Genomic DNA, 22,305 nt, shown 5'->3' with positions numbered 1-22,305 from the left:
TCTGTGATGGTGCGGAGACCGTTTGGTTGATGGGTCCCCGTTCGGTTTTGATGTAACCATAATTATATCATGTGCCGTAGAATTGATGATGACTTTGGCCAAAATATGTCTACGTACGTGATAGCAGTTGGATCACATGACTGACCTATGGATGAGATGGGAATGGAATATCCTATATATGTATCTCATCCTTTTCATATGTGCATCATAATATGATGCTCGCACTCCTCTTTTCTTAAGAAGTGGTGTTTGATTTTTGCTTCTCCCTCTAGATTTGCAAACGATTTGCCACGTGGTAATTTTAATAGTATGGACTGAAAGCGCCCACGTACACACTTAGGCGCAACAGCCCTTTCACATGGCGAAAGAAGGATCCTTTGTTTTAGGAAGAAAGCTATTGAAATTTCAAATTTGAAAAACTTCAACGTTGTACTAATCAGATTGAAGAAGTCAAACAAAATTATAATTGCAAACTTTCTTCAACTACAGAAGTTCAACCTGCAGATAGATTGAACCAAATTGGATCATCATTTACGATTCCTTCTCGGTTCTGATCCTTGAACCATTGATCTAGACAGAAAACCTCAGTCTTTGTAAGTTGTAAAGAAAACAAGAAGAAACCCACTATTAATTTCAATTCAAAGCTGTTGCTTACTGCAGTACTAGTCGAGTGAGTGAGTCACAACTCAACCAACAATGACTCGCTAAATTATAGTAGCACCCTTATCTTTGTTGGGAAGTCGGTGAGACCAAGTCAGACATAAGAGTTAAGATCTAGATCTACAGCAACGTTCTCCCCCCCAACAAACCCACTGCCTCCACATCAAATCTCCCCATTTTCTACGCCCCAACAAACCCACTGCCTCCACATCAAATTTCTCTGTAACTAACTCGTAACTGCCTGAGAAATCCTTCAACTTTAAATCTCTCAGGTCAGCTCTGATAAGTACTAACATTCCACTATCATACCCATCTCCCACCACAGTTCAAACTTTAGAGCTCACTAAAGACCGATTAAATACGGATTCTCTCTTCATGGGTTCTTACAAAATCTTGCTCTTCCTAGTTCTCTTCCCTTGTTCTGATCTATTCCTCTCTGTGAACTCCATCGAGTTCGAGGTTGGCGATGACAAAGGCTGGGAAGTTCCCCCATCAAAGAACCAGCAAATGTACAACGAATGGGCATCACAAAACAGGTTCCAAGTCGACGACACCGTCCGTAAGTTCCTTCATTCAATTCACTCAATCCTTTATGCTGTCTTTAATTTGTTCTCTGCTCGAGGTATGCATTTGATATGCAAAGTGTGTTGATTTTCAGGTTTCAAGTACAAGAAAGATTCAGTTATGGTGGTGAGTGAATCAGACTACGACAAATGCCACTCCACCCAACCTATGTTCTTCTCCAACAATGGAGACACAACATTCACATTGAACCGCTCGGGCCTATTTTATTTCATCAGTGGAGTCGTCGGGCATTGTGAGAAGGGACAGAAGATGATCATAAAGGTGCTGCAGGAGACTGCAAATAGCCCTCCGCCTAGTGTCCAGAATGGGACGACGAACAGTTCGCCTACGGAGAGTGGTGCAGCAGCAATGAGAACTGGGGTTTCTGCTTCAACTCTTGTGCTGTTTATCATGTCAGTCATTGGCTTCATCTTCGTTTAGCAGTATTTGTAGCAGGAATTAATGAGGTCTTCAAATGTTTATTTGTTAAAAATTCAGTTTTAGTTTTTTTTTTTTTTTTTTAGGATTGATTTAATCAGGTAGCTCGGTGTTCATAGTGATTAATAGATTGGTTCGTATTAGTTTTTTTGTTGGTTTTGAATTTGGAAGGGGAAATCAGAAATGTTTACTAAGATATATGATTGATTGGGCTCCACCTCCATTTGGATAAACTTTTGGTTGAGTAATAATTTAAAACGAAAACACCTTTAAAACTTAAAACACAAAGCCTAATATATGTGATTGTGAAGGCATTTGAAACTTATCCAAACGCAACTAATTATTATTAGTGGTCTATTCTTTGATCATCCAAGTTGATCACTGATCAGAAGGGCTAAAACACGACTTAGCTACTGTGAAATGAGATAGGGTGGGGTGGGTACAATAAGTTTAATTCTTCCATGTTCACCACCAGAATAATTAATTTTTAGATCAAACGTCAATATCCCATCAATGAGGTGGCCAGCCCATCCGGATCATCAACAGATTGATGTGCCAATGTGTTGTTCCTGCAGCCATTATGGATGCTTCATGCTTGAGCTTACATGTGATTCATTCATACATCTTGCCTAAAAGTTCATAAAGTAATGGGACATCCTTCTAATAAAACATGCAATGATAAGAAAAGTGGACTATTATCAGATGCTTTCAACTTCCACGCATGACGCATCTGATCAGAAAACAAGAGAGTCATTAGACACATTAATAGAGAATGGTACAGCTTTAGATTTAGATTTAGGGATGTGTAGGCCTCTGCTAGTTTTGAAATTAAGCACCCTTGATCAAAAGGGTCATTGACATCGATGTGCATTTAAAAAATTTGGATTTCTAGCAGATAAAGGCAACTTTTTGCCCTGAATATCAATAAAAAGTAATATTTTTATAAAATAAATAAAATAAGAGAACTTTTTTAGAAAAATATAGCACTGTTCATCGTCTTCCTCTGCCTTCCTTTGTATTCATGCCAGCCATTTCAACTGGTCAATGGGTCCTGACAGTCCATCTCGCGTGCCGGAGGTTCCAGAAAGAAATACGATGGGCTCTATGCGAGACTGGTTCTTCCAGCAGAAGAAGTAGAGCAGCTCCTTGGAAGGGTTGGCAAAAGGAAACCCCGGTGAAGTCAGGTTCGCCGGTGGAGTTTTGTTGCAGGGAATGAAGCCAATGCAGGCTGGTCAAACACGGGGGGAGAATGCTGCATGTTTGTTCTATTAGGCCTTGTCACTGCAACTTTAAAGCTCAAAAGCTACCGGGAAAAATGCTGCGAATCAAAAGTTTGGAAACTGACCCCGTTCCAGAAGCTCGATTTCAAGGTAGAAGACGAGGTCGAATGCTTGAAGGAAGAGAACATCATTGGTGGCACCGGAATCGTCTATCGTGGGTCCACGGACGGTGTGGACGTGGCCAACGTTTCCCAGAAAAACTGAAAATCCCTTTATTGTGTCCGGAGCTGATTACCGGTTGGGAATGAAGCCAACGCGGGAATGACCCCATTCCAGAAGCTCGATTTCAAGGTAGAAGACGTGGTCGAATGCTTGAAGGATGAGAACATGCAGCATTCCTTTTGCCAGGAGCTGCTCTACTTCTTCTGCTGGAAGAACCAGTCTCACATAGAGCCCATCGTATTCCGACTTCTGAAACCTCCGGCACGCGGGATGGACTGTCGGAACCCGTTGACCCGTTGAAATGGCTGGCATGAATACAAATGAATAAGGCAGAGGAAGACGATGAATATTTTTCTAAAAAAGTTTTCTTATTTTAGTTATTTTATAAAAATATTATTCTTTTATTATATTTAGGGCAAAAAGTTAATCCTTTAAATTTTTGAGGTTGTTGATATAAAAATTAGGGTTGAGGTAGATTTTCAAAAGGTTAAAATCCTTTCATAGTGTCTTTTCTTGAGTAAGAATTTGACACAATACTTTTTACTGCTGGGAGTATCCATGCTTTGACACACTCAGTACGTTAAAATCAATGTCAAGCGTGTCAATACTTTGATCATGGCTGGAACTATAGCTTCAACTTGGACCGGATTAGCCTCAATACATCCCAAAACCCAGCCGAAAATAGTTGGGTTAGGTTAAAGTTCCAGTCAGGGTTAGGGTTTAAAATTGGATCAACCTGAACCCTTCATACTTTTAAAAGTATTCATTTGACCTAACACTTCATGTTGGATTAGGGTTGGAGCTTCAACAGCTTGAATTGGGTTAGGGTTGACCTAAACCCGACCTACCCTGATCCGACTTGCACCCCTACACCCCTAGCCGGAACTTTTCAGCTTGAATAAGCTGAATAGGAACAAGAAAGACGTTTTAGCAAGAAACAAGTAACACTTAGAAAGGAATATGAAGTGGGAAAACCCTTCCATTATTTTGAAATTAAGGCTGTGTTTGGAAACGATGTAAATAAGTGTGAATGTAAATTTGTAGAGTGTAAAATAGTTCATATAAATTACAAAATTGTGTTATTTTTGCATCGACAAATTTACCTTCTTACCAAACAAACATATATTTTTTTTTTATCAAAAGTTCACTTGAATAAAAATTTACTTCTTTTTTATTGATATACTTTTACATCTTATAATCAATGTAACTATGCATTGGTCTGTCATTTGTCGATGCATAAATGTAATGTTGCCAAACACAGGCAAAAATGAACCAAAGTGTAAATTTTCCTTGAACCGGGATATACACTCCGTTTGTATCGTTTCCAAACGCAGCCTAAGGTTCAGTTTAGAAAGAATACAAATACATACAAAACAATATTTTTTAAAATAATATAAAATACAAGGTTTTACACTCTACATATTTGCATCCATAGTCCTTCCAAACTGACTCTAATTTCCTCCTAGGTCCCGGCCCCAATGTGCAACACCCAACACAAAATATGGTGTTTCTCGAAACATAAACTTGAATTGTCAATGTAGCATTAATGTGGCAACTTAGGGACACTACCAAACAATTAACAAACTCTTGGTCAGCACATGTATTGCATAATGGGGTTGTACGTTTTTTCACAAGTGGGCCCAATAAGCAAGCAAATGAGAAGTGGACGGCTTTGAAAAGAAAATGGTGAAACAGACATGAAGCCCACATTGACAATTCAAAGTTCCAGCCTACTGAAATCTCATCACCAGATATGAGATGTGAGCTTTCACCATCATCTGATAGCCTTAAAGAATTTATGAATGGGCCATTATCTATAGCATAGCATAGGGAGACGCCGAAAATGGTGGCAGAAACTGATAAATTATATTCATCATAGAGCAAAGATTCAAGAAACCAGAGAGATGGCTTATATTTTGCAAATTGCAGTTGAGGCTTGAAGAAGGGTTTTTCTCTGCAACATCAACGACTCATATGTCTATGCATTAATTGTTTATCCTTTGCTCAAAATTTAATCATCTTCTTCTTAACTTAGATGTATAGCTGTGTACGTTCGGATTTTTCTTTGAAGCAACTATCTATCAACCTTAAACTACTCACATTTAATCTAGTTATTAAACAATTAATATTCAACCTCATCATCTATCTAAGCCTTTATCCCAACCAAAGTTCGAAGTACTGATGCTCTTGATACGCATATGCAGAGTTTCAATCGTAGATGCAAGAGTTCAATTGAAACTTCATTTTTTTTTTCACTTTTTGTCGGTCTTGTCACATCATATATTAGCATTTAAAACAAAAGTATCAGTGGGTTGAAAAACTGCAAGTCTTAGCCTTTATGTCACATCTATTTATCATTTCTTATTACTTTCACTCAAGTCTTAGCGTTTTCAGTTACACCTATTCGAGTTATTTCTAAGTTATTTTATCTTCATATGGTTTCATTTCTAACCCTATTCTTTTCAGTTTCATGACTCATTCATTTAAGCCTTTGCATTTCTATCACACCCATTTTCTGGACATGCTATTTCTGTCACACTCATTTCTACTATTCTCATTTTTCAACAACATTCAAAATAAAAATAAAAATAAAATGTAAACCTAAATATATATGCATGAAGAGCAGTGGTATGTTCAATTTACTTGATCTCTTTCCTGGACAGCCAACAATCATAAATTGCACAAGTAACAAGCTTTAGAGGCATAGATTCATGAAGCAGAAAATTTGTAAACAAATAAGAGATATTTTTTATATAAAGGGAGAAATTAAACAAGATGAAGCAGGAATGGACCCGTAATTAATGTCGAACAAGGAGATAAAACTAAGACCCCACGGGACGTCCTAATGATGGACCTACCTTTGTTGGCAAGCCAATCAGATGCGCCCATTACTTTGTCTGAAAGTATGAAGAAAAGAAGCTTCAAAGGGAAGGGTTCTTGCAAAACAATTAGTCTTGAAGCAGCTGCATGAATTGGGTGAACACCTTCTTGAAGAGCCTTAACTTGATGGTAATCAGCAAGCCTCCATATATAAAAAATGACAGGCATGTCCTGAAATTGAAAATCTAATTTATGGGCTTCAAAGCAGCCCATATTTCGGAAACAGTAATGGCCATGTCCCCTATTGGCTAGGAGAATTTGGCCCTTAAAATTTCTTACTATACTTCCAAAGGCACAACTTCCATCCTATAGAATTGATGCATCAAAGAGTTTATTCATTAGAGGCGGGGTCCAAGACTTGAGAGTTTTCACCCTTTCAGGAGGTTGATTTGAAAGAAATCTATTCAAATCTAAAAATTCATTTAGACTGGCCTAAGCTTTTATAACCATCTCTTGTGGGGAGTAGGATTTGTTATTAAAGATCGTATTATTTCTTTTCTTCCATAAATACGAATGTATGGATGGCTCTCATTCTATTTATTATTTCCATGGGAAGTTTTTCTCTAAGCTTAACAAGATCCCAAGCTTTTCTTTGAAGGATTAGGTAGTCCTCCACTTTTGAATTGAGATCTTCCTCCCCCCGTCTCTATTTGGAAACAACTCTTTTATGGAGTTTCCTCAAATCCAGTTATCCGTCTAGAATTTGCATTGCTTCCCATTACCTAGATTTTAGACAATGCCCTTTTTATATGGTGAATTTGCTGTGCTATTTTACCCCACGACCATGAGGCTGATTTTGGGGCTTTGTGGCTCAAGAAAATTATTTTGTCTCAAGTATTTCCTCTTTACAACTTGAACCCAAAGAATGGATTCCTTCATTAAGCACCTTCTAGCCTAGTTCATCATGTTAGTTTGATCTATCTGGTTCATTTTTCGAAATTCCAAGCCCTCATTCAGATCATCTCATGTTGTGAGAGAAAATTCCTTATTATTTTGTCCCCCCCCCAATTCCAATGGTTCGCCTTTGCTACAGTATGAAGGAGCCAAAACTCTCCCATCTATAATACCTACAAACTCCCTTGCCATTGATCTCAGCTCACCATTGGAGTAAAAGATGAAAAGCTCATGCCTCAAGGCACTTTCAATATCTATCTCAAGGTTCAAAGTAGTGGAAACGTCAAGTGTATCGGAAAGACAATTTTAAGAAACGTATTGGGATACACCTTGGATACATGTGCGTATTGGAGAAAAACTAAGATACGCTTGAAAACACAATAAATACTTTAATTAATCATAAAAATACATCAATAACACTAAATGTTATTGATCTAAATGCCTTTCTCCAGGAAACACAATTTTAAGAAACGCTTGGACTAGTACATTTTTGCCGAGTCAAGGAACAGATGCCTTTCTCCAGGTGCCTGTTACCACTTACCACTCTTCTTCGGCCAAGTTTATCCAGGGAAAAAAGGTACATGTCAAGGAAAAGAAGCTTTGGAGAAGAGTGAACAAAAAGAGATAGAGGGGAAGGGGTGCAAGAATAGAAATGGGCTTGGCAGAATAAAATTGTGCTGGTAGAAAATTTTCAAATAGCAGGAAAAGTTAGTTGCAGAATTCAGTTGAGAGTTGAGCATTAAAAACAAGTCTAAAAACAAATGTAATTGTAGGATTTACAGGATATAATACATATTATCAAATTGGACAAAATATTGAAATTTTATTAGCTTAGTATTCAGATACTTTGTAGGATTTACAAGATGACTTTCAAATCACGCTTATAAGAGGATTTAAAAACAATAGCTTACAAATTTTAGTAATAAATAAAATTGGAAGAGAATTTTTGAGCAACTCATTAGGAACCTCAACCATCATACAAAATTGGAATAGAACAATGCATTGTTTAATAATGCTGACCACTAATACCTTGTGAATTGTCGCTTATCATCTTCATCCTTCTGTCTTCCATAAGGGTTGTTTTCGCTGAACCCATTTCAGCTTGCTTCAATTTTACGTATCTTATTTCTAAACTTGGATGCACTACTGCCTATGTTTAGATGTAACTTTTGAAGGACAACAAAAGAAAAATGAAGCAGCAACATTGCAACAGCTTGTCAGCCATGATTCTATAGCAGTCAGGATATTTTAGTTTTTTTTTTTTTTACTGCTCAAATTCATTAGAAGATACATTGTTAAATAGGCACCTGAAGATCATGTCGGTAAACATTGAAGACGTCCTTCATAGAATGTGAATTGTCTGCTGATATATATGATCTGTATGCGTCCTTAGCAGACTGGTTCAGATAGTAGTTGTTTGCCACCAGATCCTCCTGCATAAATTCCAAGATCAACTTCAGCATCTTGATTAATTGCTAATGACCAAAATTTATTAAATTGGCAGAACCAAGAAAATACCAGGACTGACTGCACATTCACAACCTTCTTTTGATCACACTCGTATTCTTAAACAGGTACTTTGGCTGCCTCCAAGTAAACCAAAAGAGGAAAAAATATCACATTAAGATCATACACTCCAACCTCTGCATCAAGCCTAACTAGTAACTATGGAGGTTGTTGTGTCAATGAAAATACAAGACCTTAAGACAGTGAGGAAATTGGTGATCTGCTCTGGAAAGAATCAACACTGGTGATCTGCTCCAAAAGAAGAGACCCAACACATGTTTATCTCCTCACAGGTGTGTTCTTTGTAAAGCTGATGGGGAGACTGGTTTTCACCTATTGATATCATGCTAGTTTGCAAAGTCTATTTGGGAATGGGCTTTCTCTCTCTTTGGATGTAGTTGGAACCCTCCACCAAACTTGCAAAGTCTTTTTTCCCCTTCTTTCTTTAGGTGGCATATGAAAAGGGGAAGGACCATGTGGAGATGCCTGAGGGCTGCAGTATGCTGGTCTTTATGGGAATAAAGAAACTCCAGGATCTTCTCTGAAGTAGAGAGAGGTGCTGAAGAACTGAGAGAAATGATCCAATATAAGGGTTATACAGTGGCTGAAATCCTCAGAGCTGTTCATAGATTACACAGTGGATGACATGTTGAGGAAGTGGGGTGAGATTGCTAATTGCACCCAGACCAAAACAGTAATGAGTGTGTCTTGGACCCCCCTCCCCCCCCACACACCTGCTGGTTTCTTAAAACTAAACTTTGATGGGAGTAGTAGAGGGAATCCTGGACACTCGGGGATTGGGGGTGTGTTTAGGGATGAGAATGGGATTGTTTCAGCCCTATTCTCAGGCCTAATTGGAGTGGGTTACTCTCTCAGAGCCGAAATCCATGCAAGTATGCAGTTATGGAAGGAATCCAGAGAGCTAAGGAGATGAATATAAGAAAACTCATAATTGAAGGGGACTCAGAGGTGGTGGTAGGGTAGCTGAATAAAGACAACAGTGGGATATGGAATTACAGCAATGAAAGGAGGAAATTTAGGTGACTGGTTCAAGAGATGGAAGTCAAGATCAGTTGGGTGAAAAGATCAGCCAACTCTTTTGCTGATGGGTTAGCTAAACAAGGGGTGGAGAGGGAGTCAATGTTTTGGGCCCAGGTGTACCTCTTTTTCTTTTTTCTTTTTTTTTTTCCTTTCTTGGGGGCTCAAGCTTCAGTTGGAAGATAAGAAAGTTTATCTTCCCTTTGTAATTATTTCTGTGATTAATTAATGAAATGTGTTATTGATCAAAAAAAAAGACAGCGAAGAAATTGTAACTCTTCTGGTATCAGGAAGAGCAAGGCATGGCCTTCTGCACCAGAGGATCATACTGCACAATCCAGTCCTAGGAATGGAAAAGTGGATAATGAAGATAGGAAAGGGGAAGGAAATCAAAGTGAGCATTCTTAACTCAAACAGAAGAATGGAAATAACAGAACTTCACAAACAAGTTGTTGAACAAAGAAATATACCACACCACAAATATCAATCCCACGGGCGGCAACATTGGTGCACAATAATATCCCATTCTCTACATTGCAGAAATCAAAGAAAGTAGATGTCCATTTTTGTTGGTTTTGTTGTCCATGGATTTGAAAGCAATTCATCTTTAATGTATTTGAAGAGGTCTGCATGAAATTTGACGGAGCAACATGAAGAGAAGAAAACTATCACTTTCTTTGACAGATTCCTCTTCAAGAAAGACTATAGACCAAGAAATCTTTTGGCACTTGGCACAATGCAGTAGCTTTGCTGCAGCCCTTCATTAAATCATTAGCGACCTACAATTCCCAACATCATTAGCTTCTATTTAACAGCTCAGATCAAGGACCCAACACTATCGTCATGAACATGTATTTACCTTTGACCTCCCATCATCCACACCAATGTATACCGGAGTTGTCTGCAATGACAAATGCCCGAGATCTTCAACCTGCAGTTTATATTCTTAACCTGTGAGACTAGTATGCCAAGCAGAACAAGTGGTATATTTTTCAAATGAGAAATACAAACCATAGTAGTCTGGGTAGCAGAAAACAGAGCTGTTTGCCTCTCAAGAAGGTCAAGATATAAATAAGAATACAATTCTATGTTACAGTACTCAAACGAAACATAATTCACAGAACAATCATAAATATTGCTGGGTAGACTTTTACATGAAATTTTTTTTGGTAGACTTTTACTGGACATATTGGAAGCTTCTTTTTTGCCATCATCCAAAGGTTAGAGCCACCAAAACCACAGAAACTTGATACGGAAAAGCATAATCTCAAGAACAGAGGAAAAGATCCCCAGGATTGAAAAAGAACAAAGAAAAACTACAATCATGAAAGAAAAGAAAGAAGTAAAATGGACTCCTCCAATGATTTGCACACCAGACACCTATTAGATTTAAGAAGGAGACCTAATGATTCAGATGATCAACTATAAAACCTTAACCAAGAAATAGGGAAAACAAAAAGTCTCCGGTCTATTAATGACACTTGAAGGGATTCCTCTTTGTCAAATCTGTAATATGTTTGTAAAAAACCTCGAACCTTATCAGAGATTGGCACTTCTACTAATATCTATGTAACAAAGTAACCAGTGTCAAATACTACCATCATCTTTTGATAAAGAAACAAATAGAAGGATCTCCAACCAAAAAAAAAAATCCTTTTGCATTCACTCTTAAAGCAACAGAAAAACCTGGATGAAGAGCATGTAACTAGTAATCATCATAACAAAGGAACCAAGGAGAAGAAAATGTAATATTAGTAACCATTTGGCAGAGGGAACCAAGGTGAGGAGAATGTAATAAGTAATCATTAAAATGAAAAGATTATGTTACTTAGCATTGAAAATATTTAGCACAAATTAAAAAGGAAAGAACCCTAATACAAGGCAAACAAATAAGTTGGGAAAGTCAATGACTACTTGAGTTTTTAAGAGATATTAATGCCAGCACAGTTGAGTCCTAAAAGACAGCATACTCTTTATAAGATGTAAATTATTTTTTCAGTCCTAGATTGGTCAAAGTTAACAAGGGAAGGCAACCGGGAAAACCAGTTTCAAAGTTTGTTCCTCAATGGAAGCTGGTTAAGAACTTAAGGTTCCAAAATAAGTGATTAAGCAATTGTTTACCTTTGGTAGAATTTTAATAATTTGCCTTGTGCCATCCTCAAAGTTTGCTTGCAATATTCTGTCAGCTTCATCATCACGAGGCACTGCACATCAAATAGAGTATAAGAAAAATACTAATACTATGGATTAGTATTTCTAGCCTATAACACGTGATGCATGTTATGTAATGCATTATTTTTTTGTATTTTAATATGTAATGCAAATTCAAATATTTCTAGCCTTCCAATATTTTTCACTGCATATGTAATGCATTATGTAAGAATGGAGATGGATGGTGTTTTTCTAGCCTATAACATGTGATGTATAACACTTTATTTGTATTTGATTTTTCTTCTTAATTATTAAAGTTTTCAGTTACCTATAAAAAAAAATCTAACACTGTGCAATCACACATAGTAAACAATGAACTTCAGAGTCAGCAAGCAAAATGGAAAGCTCGTGTAAATAAGTTCTGTGCACATAATGATAAGAAGTGAAAAATGAAGTTGCAGGTTAAAGCAGCTTATATGCTTTGCAGAATCAAATGTCTATATGAGTTTGTTATTTGGGTCATTCAGAAAAAATAACTCTATATGACACAGGAAAATACCAATAAATGGAGGACTATAGGGCTGACATGGACTATAAGAGCAAATACATGGTCAATCCAGGAAGGGGCCATCTAATGGATGACGTTGATTAGCCACATCATCCTTCCACATGGAGGAATAGGTTGGATTGTCAAGAGAGGATTTAACTTGATCAAAAACAGCAAAAGAGGAAGGTGGAATACAATAAAAGGAGATCCTTGGACCATAGACAGGCCTGGGAGCCCATGAATCGCCACATGTCCCATGTTCATAGGATTAGAAGGCAGCCAAAACGCCCTAAGATAGTTTCTATTCAAACTAAGAATGGTTACTTGATTTATAAGTTATAACTATCTTATCTGTATATTAGCATCAGAATTTTGACCTCTGATAGAACTAAAAGCATCCATATAATTCACCAAAAATTCTTAGTTGTGGGCATCTAAACTGCTGACTTTTGGGGAAGATAATCTCTTAGATAATACCCATTCAATAGTGAGTTCTGAACCATTGCTAAATATCCAAATATATTGCAATAGGGGCTTCTGGGTTGATCATATGGCTATATTTGAAATGATACATTTTGAAATGGATCAATGTGCTGTGCTTAAACTAGGTTTTATAACTCTTTTTTTTTTATGAATTAGGTTTTATAACTCTTTTCAGTAATAAAAGCAAAAATAACAGTAGTAGTAGTGGTTGTGAACTTGTGATATCTTGATGAAAAGAGGTTATCAATTTGCCTAGGCCTTAGCAAGATAATAGCTTGGAGAATCATCCTTTTGGCTTTCACTTTAGTCATTTTGTTTGCAAGGCATTATGAGACTATAAGTAGAAGTGTGTTGACCCATGACTTCAGTTATTAGTCTTAGTCATTGTTTTGATGTTGCTTTGTGTCATTGGCAGATAGTAGTACTTTTGTAGTTTTCTGCTGTTTTTGAAGAGTCATATAAATAGTAACGAAAGAGTCATGCCACTCTATGTTCCCTTCTCCATCCTTTCTCTTTCTGTTCAGAAACTATATTCTGTATTGTTTCACACTTAATTTACTCATTTTTCTGGAATTATATGCAACAAGTTAATACTCATGTCTTTGCTTGCTGCTCTATCTGAGGAAGTGGTTCTTAAGAAGGAAATGGCAATGATGAACTCTCAGTTATCATCAGAAATCAGGTTGGATGGTTTCCTTTGAAAGGAATTTTGACAATCTAATCCCTCCTACAGTGGAATTTTTTGCATGGTTGCTGTCTTTGGACAGTTTTATGGAAGTAAATCATTTAAAATCTAAGAGTTTCCATCTAATAGAACAGTGCTTAATGTGCAACAGATGTGAAAAAAATATGTGGTCTGTCTGTTTATTAAATTTAATGATGGGGCTTAGTTGGTTTTGAATAAAATTTCAGTTGTTAGTGTGGTTTTATTTTCATTCCATAGGGTGAAACATGTTTGTATTCTTTAAACGTCATAATCTAAGCCTTGTCCCAACTATTTTGCCATTCTTTGGGGTTTAGTGCCATATCCATTAATATTCAATTTTCGTTTTAATAAAACTTAATCTTATATCAAAAAAAATGAAAATCAGCCCACAAACATTTCAGGGAAGTAAAGCACCCCTCTTCTTCTTGTCATGTTTCTATTTATGCGAAAAGGAGATTATCTTTATTTTTGTGTTTGGGGATCATAATCATATATTTATTTTTGAAGATCCTAATCTAGACTCAATGTATTGCTCTACTCACTGAAATTATACACATTTCAGAGACTCATATATTATTGCAACAAAATAATTATATTAATAACTTCAATTGGATTACAGAGTTTGCTAAAGAAAATCCATCTATTTTACAAGCCATTTGACAGTAGGGTTGGTTGTAAGGTTGGGTTTGTTTATATTTTGATGATTTCCCTGTTTATGCACTGCCTTTATAAAATGGCTAGGGTTCAGATCAAGTTAATAACAATAATATCACTAAATATGTTATGCACTTTTTGATGTAGTTTTTGTGTTTTCTGTAATGGAGAGGCAGCACCTCGCACCTCTCTAAGGGGATTTTCATGTAACCAATCTTTGAATTAATAAAATATGATTCTTTACTTATCAAAAAAATAATATCACTAAATATGCTTAATGTAAATTTTTTATTTGTTTATAATTTTGCTCAAGCATTAAGCTTTTAACCAAAAGGACTGTAAGCTCAAGCATCATAGAAATGACTTTTAGTTGACTGTATTAAGGTCATTATAAAGTTTTTCATTTGAATCCAAATACAAATTACATAAAAGTTAGATACAGGATTATCCAGTCCAAATAGCACCTTACTATAAAAATTCTGCAGTTTTTTTTTTTTATGAGTGCTTCTGCAGTTGATATTAACATATCCAACAATGATACAGCAACTATCTTACAGAGTTGTAGTATTTGGGCATAACTCAGTAAATGGTAACTACAATTTCCTAGATAATGAGAAGGCTTCCTATGAAACCTGGGAAATATTTTCTGTTATTCATGAAAAGATAATATGTCTCTCTATGAATCCTATTCCATTTTTTTTCTGGACTAGATTGGCATTCATACTCCATAAATTTAATTAAATGGACAAACTGGCCATATAAAAGGAGTTTGAAGTTAATTTAGTGCATATTTGTGTCTTCATCAACATCCTAATAACCAACTTTGAATATTCTCTCTTGGCGATCCATTCATAACATTGCCAATTTTTATCAACTAATAGGTTGAGTTACCTATGAATATGATGATGATGATGATGATGATGATGATAATAATAATCACAGAGGCTGAAGCGGCCAGGCTGGTACAGGTGACAGAATTTTCACGTCTCTAGGCACTCAAGTTTGGGCCTACAATGGTCCCATTGGAGAGGTTGAAGCGGTTGAAGCTGAGGTACGACGGGGCTGAGGTGTGTAAAATCCTTGAACATCTCTTCAGCAGGAGGGGCCTTGGAGATTCTCTCATCAGATCAATGAAATCAGGGTTATTCAATCTCAGATCCATTGTGTCTTCAGGTGGATTCCAAGGAATTTGAACTCAGTAGCAGATGCTCTTGTGAAAGCAGGGGTGGGCAGAGACTTCTTGAACAGCAATATAGAGCTTCCTCTTTAATGAGTTGGGAAGGCTTTTTGTTTTTTTTGTTTTGCCTCTGTTTGATCTTTATCATATTCATCTTGTATATCCTTCCCTTCTCTTAATGAAAGTTTCCTTTTCTCAAATAATAATAATAATAAGTGAAAAGACAATGTGTAGTGTAGAGGCCTTAGGCAAGGTGACCCCCTCTCCCCTTTTCTCCACCTTAGTTGCAGATGCTTTTAGTAGATTAATCTCTAAGGCAGACAGGGAAGAAGTGAGAAGCTGGAGGGTAGGAAGGAACAATGTCTGGGTGACCCACCTACAGTTTGCCGATGACATTATAATTTTCTGTGAAGGGGATGACAGGTGAAAAGTGAGGAATCTCATAACTCTGCTAAAGCACTTTGAGAATGTTTCCAATTTAAAGATAAACCTGGACAAGAGTTGTGTGGTGGGTGTTAATATGGATGAGAGGGATATTGAGTATGTGACGGATGTCTAGGTTGTCCCATTTCTTCTTAGCCATTGCAGTACCTAGGTCTCCCTCTAGGTGCCAACCCTAACGAGAGTAATTTTTGGACCCCAATTTTGGAAAAGTTCGAGAAAATATTAGCTTCTTGAAAAAAGAACCATATCTCATTAGGGGGTAGAGTAACCTTACTAAGAGCCACCTTAGCAAAATTGTCAATTTATTAGTTCTCTATTTTTAGGATTCCTGTTAGGGAGGCTAAGAAGTTGGAGAGATTAATGAGAAATTTTCTTTGGGAGCCTGGGGAGGAAAAAAAGGATCATTTAATTAATTAGGAAATAGTTTGTAGGAGTAAAGAGGAGGGCAAACTGGGTTTAGGAAGGCTAGTTCTCAAGAATAAAACTCTCTTAGGAAAATGGCTGTGGAGGTGGCCCATAGAAAGGGAGAGGTTGTGGCATGAAGTGATAGATAGTATACATGGCAGGTTGGAAAATGGATGGGATGCTGGTGTATCATGTCAAGCTGCGTTGGCAACTCCTTCGAAAGCAATTCAAAGTGTTCTCCCTCAATTCCTCAGTTTTGTTAGGTATGATGTCTGCTCTGGTAACTCTGTTTTATTTTGTGAAGACATTTGGGTGGGTAGCTCTGCTCTTAGGCTATGTTTGGTTTGAAGGAATAGGTAGGGAAAGGAAGGAATGGTAGGGAAACATATACAAAGTTTGTAAAGGTTTCCTTAGCTTTCCTTTCCTTTCCGTACTTTTTCCTTCAAACCAAACGTAGCTTTAAGGATTGGTTTCCATCCCTCTATTCCCTTTCCCTCTACAAGGAAAAAGCTATCTCTCATTTTCTTCCAAAACCTGTCACACCTTCCTCCATGAGCTAGGACTTTGGATATCATAGGGGCTTGAAGGATAATGAACTTATTTGTGTTTCAAACCTCTTGTCGCTTCTTGGTAGTGTTTTTTTGGACCCTCTTAGATTGGATGTGAGATCATGGCCCCCTCATCCAAAAGGTTACTTCACATCTGCCTCCTTTTTTTAAGTTTGCTCTTCCCCAGGACAGTTGGGTTTTCTGACTAAGGAGATATGGTCTAGACTTATTCCACCTAAAATTATTATTTTCTGTTGGGAGGTATTTTATAGAAAGATCAATACCTTGGACTGCTTTCAGAAGAAAAGGCCTTTCATGTGTTTGTCCCCTAACTGGTGTGTACTTTGCAAGGCTAGTGGCGAGGATTACTCCCACTTACTTTTATCCTATTCTTTTTCTGTTGCTATTTGGGGTTGGATCTTTGCTTTGTTTGGGTGCAGGTGGAATCTGACCACAGATGTAAGTCAGCTACTTGATCCTTCCTTTTTTGTGTGGCCTACAAAAAAAGGTAGAACTATGTGGAGATGTATTAGAGCATATGCCTTGTGGACAATTTGGGAAGAAAGAAATGCGAGGTTATACCAAGAGAAGGAAAGAAGCATTCAAGCTATAGAGGGATGCATTTTGACTAAGGCAATCCACTAGCTGAGAACTCTGGACTCCTTTCACACCTTTTCTTTTGATGATATTTGGAGAAACTGGATAGTTGTGGCTAACAGTCATACTAGGAAGGACAGGATACCAACAGTGTGGGTGCCTCTTTCTGAGGGTTGGGTAAAGCTGAATTTTGATGGTAGTAGCCAAGGAAATCCAGGCTCATCGGGGATAGGAGGGGTGCTGAGAGATCAGGACAGCAACATCTTACCCTTGTTTTCAAGCCCCGTGGGAATAGGAGACTCTAACAGAGCTGAGTTATTAGCAGTTGTTCAAGGTATTCAGATTGCATACCAATTAGGAGTTCAGAATCTGGTAATTGAAGGAGACTCCAAAGTTGTTGTGGGATGGTTGATAAATCCAGGCTCAGTTATATGGCAATACAGGGACCTGTTGAGAAAAGTTAATTAGCTCTCAAGGAATATGACTATTACCTCTCTTTGGGTGGGCAGAACAGCAAATACCTTAGTGGATGGGTTAGCTAGGCAAGGGGCCTTAAGGGAACAATTATTTTGGGCAGCACTGTAATTTTTGTTTTAGCTTGATGTAGTACTTTGTTAGGAGAAGTAACAGCTCGTGCCTCTCCATGGGTAGCCTGTAATGATTTAACCTCTTGATCTGTTCATTAATAAAATCATCTTCATTTATCAAAAAAAAAGACAATAGTGTAGCATTAATACAAAACCCACAAGGAGAGACTTGTTTTTCAATCACTTCAAGTAACCAGTGCATCACTTCTATCCTGACTTCTAATTCACAGCAAAAGCCTAATAGAATAAATATATGGGAATTGCAAAACATATTTCAATTCCAATAGCCTAGGCCTAGGTTGCAGGGATAGTCAGACTACATTGTACGGGCACCAATAAAGATGAGATCCCATATCTCTTACTGAATTGTTCACTCAATGCATCATTTCAGTGTAAACAGACCATTAATCAGAAGGAAGATGAGCTTCAAGACAACGATTCTATCTAGAGTTGAGAAATTAGAAGATTACCAATACCATCATCATCATCATCTAAGCCTTGTCCTGAATATATGGGGTTGGCTACATCAATCCTACTTTTCCATTCCATTCTGTTCAGTGTCATACCTATTGTTAAATTGTGAGTGTGTAAATCATTTTTTACTAGTTCAACCCATGTCCTTTATGGCCTGCCCCTAGCCCTTCTAGCCCCTTCAATTTGCAATAGACAACTTCTTATGGGTAATGTAGATGGTCTTCTATGAACATGACCCAACCATCTTAGTCTACTTTCTCTCATTTTATCACCTATTGGAGCTATTCCTAGGTCCCCAATGACTTCATTTCTGATCCTATCCTTTCTAGTTTTTCCACTCATCCATCTCAGTATATGCATTTCTACCACAAATATTTTTTGGACATGATGTTTCTCAACTGCCTTACACTTTACTCCATGCAACATTGCTGGCGCTACAACTGTTTTACAGAATTTTCCTTTTAATCAAGGGTGTCGTTAACTGTGCAGAGAACACCACTTATATATGCAAATTTACCTTTTTCAGTAATAGGAGCATTTCATTTCATGAAGCTCCTCTTGCTGGTTTCACTTTCACCCTTGAAATTCAGACCCACTTCTTTAGATTCTCCTCTGACCCACTATTAGATAAAAATATTACCCCCTAATACTTATAAAAATAATTACACCCCATACCATCCAATTGTAAGAACCATTCAATAAAAATAACTAAGAAAATGATTAATAATTTGTTAATAATTAATTATTTAACTATTTAGTATGATAATTCTAAATATAGTACTATTAAATGAATATCATTTAATATTTCGTAATTATGTCATATAATATTAAATAATTAGTTAATAATAACTAATTATTGATATATAATAAATAATTAATCATTTATTATTAACACCCCATACCATTCTATTATAATTTATAAAAGCCATTCAACAAAAAATACCTAAGAAAATTATTAATAATTTATTAATAATCAATTATTTAACTATTTAGTATGATAATTGTAAATATAATATTATTAAATAAATAATTAGTTATTAATAACTAATTATTGATATAATAAATAATTAATCATTTATTATCAACACCCCATACCATCCTATTATAAAATCCATTCAACAAAAAAAAATATCTAAGAAAGTGATTAATAATTAATTATTTAACTATTTTATATGATAATTCTAAATATAATACTATTAAATAGATATCATTTAATATTTTATAATTATGAATTTATGTCATATAATATTAATTAAATAATTAGTTAATAATAAATCATTATTGATATATAATAAATAATTAATCGTTTATTATTAATTTAAGTAATTAAAAATATCATATAATAAATAAGTAGTTAACAATAGATTATAATATTATTTATGTAAAGAATAATAATTAATTAATTAATTGTAAATAATTAAAGTAAGAACTATTTAATTTTTAGTTATTAAGGGACCATTACTTAGTGTAATGTTACAATCTTAGGCTGGCAAGCATGAGAATGCAAGTTCAAGTCTAAGATCAGCCACTTTGTGCAAGAAAAATGCCAAAGGGTAGGACCATATGGTCCATATCTAATCTACCTCTTCCAAAACCTCAAATAGGTGGGACCAACATTAGGTAATGTCCTTTAATTTATTTTAATTTTTAGTTAATAATTATTAATTATTAATATTATTGATTAATTAATGATAGTAATGACAAATAATATTGAGCTTTTTACCAAAAAAGCCTAGGGGTATCATCGTTAACAAAGGGAAGTCTGAAAACTGTGAGAAGAAAATGCTCTGAGCAACAGTGAGAAGAGTGCTTTGATGAGACAGGGTGAGAGAGAATGGATGTGGCTCTTAATCAGGAGCAATTTGGTCCCAAGATGGACTTTTCCCTCCCGCTCACCATTTTTACAATTTATTTCTAAATATATATGCTTTTGTCAATTCATCAAATTTTATTAATTTTTCTGTAAAAATCCCAATAATATTTATATTATTTTATAGTTATTTAATTAGTAATTATTTAATATTGATTAATCAGTTAATTTCATTAATTGTTTCATAAGAATTATCAATTAATTAGTGATCAATTAAGTAAACTGTTAAAAATTAATTATTTTTTATTAATTTAAACAACTAAGAATAATATTATTAAATAGTTATTAATAATTATTAATCTATAATAAATAAAAAATACTAATAACTAATTAATAAATAATAATGATAACTAATTATATTAGTTATGAAAATTAATGTATTAATGTTAATAATTAATAATTATAAATTATTATTAATGTTAATAATTAATAATTATAAATTATTATTAATGTTAATAATTAATAATTATAAATTATTATTAATGTTAATAATTAATAATTATAAATTATTAAATTGCTTTAGTTATTTATTTAATTAATCATTAAATATTACATAATTATTTAATTACCTTATTATTAATTTTTAATCATTTCATGACCTTCTAATCAGTTTATTAAATTGTTATGATGGGTAAAATTATAAAATAGCCATTTCTTTCATTGTGCCACTCCATTTTGCCTATCTTAATAGCCATTTCTTACATTGTGCCACTCCATTTTGCCTATGTAATAGCCATTTCTTACATTGTGCCACTCCATTTTGCCTATCTTGCTCTATTTCAATAGGTAACATCCTACAGTACTCAATCTCTCCCTTTTATAAATTATTGAACTTGCACTACTATTATATTATTAAATGTACACAATTGTCTTACTTACAAGATTTCTGTTGAGAACCAGCGAAACGGCACAAATGTAGCAAATGAATTTTTTTAAAACTCTACAATACCGTTCAAACATCTTGAACCTTGTAGCCCCTATGGGGGAGACAGAGTCTCATTAACTGTAAACAAGAAGAGCTGAATAAGAAGCGTGATAACCTCTCTGTTCACCAAAAGGTTTCAACTTCCAAGTTCATTAAATCGCCATAGACTTTATAACAATTAATAGAATTAGTTCTCCAAATAAATTCCCTTCCCTTACTTTTGTCATCTCTACGACTTAATTTTCACAAACAAAGGAAAGAAAGGTGCCGGTTCGATATGAACCTGTGGTGAGATTTCCTAGAGCACCGAACCACAACGAAGTTAGATAAAAAAGAAATAGTTACCTCAGCCATTTTGTCAAAGCCCATGTCTTGAATTGCCTTCATGGTGATGGTGGGTTCAGAGAGGCCCAACCGAGAGAAAGACTCAGTGCTCATGATTCCCGATCCACTCTGCAACTTCTTCTTCTGCTTCTTCTCCGTGGCATCGATGGAGCATCATCCTGGCCATCACCATCCTCATCCAAATCCCGATTACTCTTGTCTGCAATCTCCACTTCTTCATATGCTTCTGCTCTTGCCTCTTCTTCGTCTTCGTTTTCGAGTTCTCAATTAATTTCCTCAGCGTCGGAGTCTGCATGTGCACTCTTCTTAGACCTCTTTCTCTTTCTCTTGTTCTTCTCTTCTTCGTGTTTACCGTGAAGTTTTGCTTCTGTTTCAGCCATGTTGTCCTCTGCGTTTGTTCTGTTTCAGCCATGTTGACCAATGGAGAGAGGACGAGCGGTTTGTTTGGTTTTTCTAGGGTTTTCGTTTCCTTTCCCGCGTTTTAATTTGCTAGGGTGATGATGGATCGACCAGACCGGGCTTCCTGGCCTAGGATTTTCATTGCAAAATATTAATCATTTATTATTTAATTATTTGTTTTAATTTAATCGTTTTTCATATTTTAACTAATTTTTCCTTTTAATTGTTTAATCACTATTATTTATTAATGATAAATATTTATGAACTGATTAATAAGTTAATACATGTATTATATTCATTACTTTTTAAGCCTTTTTTTTTCTTTTTCTTTTGTGCTTGTTTTTTTTTCTTTTTTTCTAATTTATATTCATTACTAACATATAGAATGACCGAATTCGAATCTGCTCTTGGCATAACGCGCCTTGCAACGACCTCACAGCCACATCCCACCCTGTATTTGGAACATCTCCCCATAAATAATAAATTTAAAGACGAGAGATGTCCCGATATACAGTCAAAACATGTTGTGAGATTGGTGTGAGGCGTGCACCGTGAGAGCAAATCCTGACTC

General features: G+C 35.7%; 1 long non-coding RNA gene across 4 annotated transcripts; it reads right to left on the bottom strand.

Moving 5' to 3' along the window:
- Positions 1 to 7,785: 7,785 nt before the first annotated feature.
- LOC148801003 (uncharacterized) lies at positions 7,786 to 21,784 on the bottom strand. 4 transcript variants are annotated; one of them, XR_016083534.1, is made up of 6 exons: positions 21,336 to 21,784; positions 11,544 to 11,626; positions 10,282 to 10,353; positions 8,397 to 10,201; positions 8,186 to 8,311; positions 7,786 to 8,044 (listed from the first exon to the last, which is right to left on the bottom strand). It is a non-coding gene; the product is annotated as an uncharacterized LOC148801003 (long non-coding RNA). The 4 variants fall into 4 exon arrangements; XR_016083532.1 differs by having other exon boundaries at positions 7,786 to 8,311; positions 8,397 to 8,461; positions 8,579 to 10,201; XR_016083533.1 differs by having other exon boundaries at positions 7,786 to 8,311; positions 8,397 to 8,461; positions 9,893 to 10,201.
- Between the last annotated feature and the right edge of the window lie 521 nt (positions 21,785 to 22,305).

The sequence above is a fragment of the Nelumbo nucifera genome, chromosome 3 (assembly GCF_055504915.1).
Source record: "Nelumbo nucifera cultivar China Antique chromosome 3, China Antique-T2T, whole genome shotgun sequence".
Classification (NCBI taxonomy): domain Eukaryota; kingdom Viridiplantae; phylum Streptophyta; class Magnoliopsida; order Proteales; family Nelumbonaceae; genus Nelumbo; species Nelumbo nucifera.
The sequence above is the reverse complement of the archived record's forward strand: the minus strand, read 5'-3'. Positions and strand labels throughout refer to the sequence as shown.